A 2500-nucleotide genomic window follows, 5' to 3' on the forward strand; every position below is an offset into this window, starting at 1 on the left:
AGGTTGCGCAAGTTTTGGGCATTTTTTGCCCGGATATGCCCAAGTATGCCCCGATAGGCCCGTTACGCCCCGGTATGAACGCGTATGCCCGGATTGACTCGGTATGCCTTGGGATACATGCGTATGCCCCGATAGGCTTGGTACGCCCCGATATGCGCACGTGTGCCCCAGTAGGGCTCGGTATGCCCCGGTATGTACGCGTGTGCCCCGATAGGCCCGGTATGCCCCGATATGCACACGTGTGCCCCAATAGGGGTCGGTATGCCCCGGTAGGTACGCGTGTGCCCCGTAATGCACGTTTCGCAGATCTCCCCGCATGTCCCGCCCCTATATGTAATACTTACTTACTTACTTACTTTCTTTCTTGCTTGCTTGCTTGCTTGCAATGGTTGGGAGTGCCCGGCATGCCCCGCTGCAGAGACCAAGGGCGCAATGACTTGGCACCGCGGATGCCGGGACTCCGGCACTTCCCGTGGCACTGATGGTTGGTTCCAAAGACAAAAGGCCGTGCAAGGCCACCGCACCGCGGATGATTTTGCTCGTGCTGGCGCCGTTGTGTGGCCAAAGAACATGCGCGAATGCTCGTGTCGGAAGGGTTGGTGTCCTGGCCCCGCGGGTGTCACGAATGCTCGGTTGCGAAGACCATGGGACCAGAGCCATGGCACGTCGGATGATGGCTCCAGCTGGCGCCCCGGCACTTTCTGTGGCATTGATGCTCGGTTTCAAAGACAAACGTGCGCAGTGCCAGGGGACCGCGGATGACTGCTCGTGCTGGCCCCGTTGGGCGGCATTGATGGTCGGTTGCAAAGAAAATGCGCGATTGCTCGTGTCGGGGCCCGGCAAGCCAAGGCCAAGCGAGCCATGGCACGTCGGATGATGGCTCCAGCTGGCGCCCCGGCACTTTCTGTGGCATTGATGCTCGGTTTCAAAGACAAACGTGCGCAGGGCCAGGGGACCGCGGATGACTGCTCGTGCTGGCCCCGTTGGGCGGCATTGATGGTCGGTTGCAAAGAAAATGCGCGATTGCTCGTGTCGGGGCCTGGCAAGCCAAGGCCAAGCGAGCCATGGCAACGCGGATGATGGCTCGCTAGTGCTGGCGCCGTGCACAGTGGCCTCGCACACTCGCCCTGCACGCTTCCCTTGCACGCAGCCTTGCACACTAGCCTCGCATGCGAGCCTTGCACCCTAGCCATGCAAACTAGCCTTGCACGGTAGCCATGCACACAAGCCGTGCACATTAGCCATGCGCACAAGCCCCGCACACTAGCCTTGCGCACAACCCTTGCACACAAGCCATGCACTCGAGCAATGCACACAAGCCTTGCACTCAAGCAATGCACACAAGCCCTGGACACTAGCCTTGCACACGGGCCTGGCACACAAGCCTTGGGCACTAGCCTTGCGCACTAGCGTTCCACATGAGCCTTGCACACTAGCCTTGGACACTAGCCTTGCACACAGGCCTTGCACACTAGGCATGCTTGGGCGAGCTTATCCCGCATCAAGTCGACGGGTCTAGGCATTCTTGGGCGCAGATCCCGCATCGTCTCGTCGCGTCTGGGCGCAATCACGTCGCGTCTCGTTGCGTCTTCAGAAGTCGTCGCTAACAGCACCTTTGGTTGCCACTGGTGGTTAGGCTGGTTGGTTGCGCAAACCCTATAGGAGGGTGGCATGCTGGTGGGCGTTTTTGCCCGGATAGGCACTAGAATGTGCAGATTTTGGGCGTTTTTGCCTGGATAGGCTAAGGAATGGGCATGCTTTGGGCGTTTTTGCCCGGATAGGCACCGGAATGCTTGGCCTTGGCTTGTCCTAGCAAGGCATTGCTGGGTTGGGCTCCCTTGGCCTTTTGGGCGCCTTGGACGATGTCTTGCGAAGACCATGGGCACAAGGCCATGGCATATGGTGAGGAAAGGACCACGGTTGCCAAGGTTAGGCACCGGAATGCTTGGCCTTGGCTTGCCAAAGCAGGGCATTGCTGGGTTGGGCTCCCTTGGCCTTCCGGGCACCTTGGACACTGTCTTGGGAAGACCATGGGCACAAGGCCATGGCATATGGTGGGGAATGGACCACGGTTGCCAAGGCTAGGCATATAGAGAGGAATTGCATTTTTGCCCGGATAGGCACCGGAATGCTTGGCCTTGGCTTGCCATAGCAGGGCATTGCTGGGTTGGGCTCCCTTGGCCTTCCGGGGGCCTTGGACGCTGTCTTGGGAAGACCATGGGCACAAGGCCATGGCATATAGTGAGGAATGGACCACGGTTGGCAAGGCTAGGCATATAGAGAGGAATGGACCACGGTTGCCAAGGTTGCGCAAGTTTTGGGCATTTTTTGCCCGGATATGCCCAAGTATGCCCCGATAGGCCCGTTACGCCCCGGTATGAACGCGTATGCCCGGATTGACTCGGTATGCCTTGGGATACATGCGTATGCCCCGATAGGCTTGGTACGCCCCGATATGCGCACGTGTGCCCCAGTAGGGCTCGGTATGCCCCGGTATGTA

Source organism: Tasmannia lanceolata, unplaced genomic scaffold (genome assembly GCF_043159265.1).
Source record: "Tasmannia lanceolata isolate RefF3 unplaced genomic scaffold, GAP_Taslan_0.1 ptg000642l, whole genome shotgun sequence".
NCBI lineage: Eukaryota > Viridiplantae > Streptophyta > Magnoliopsida > Canellales > Winteraceae > Tasmannia > Tasmannia lanceolata.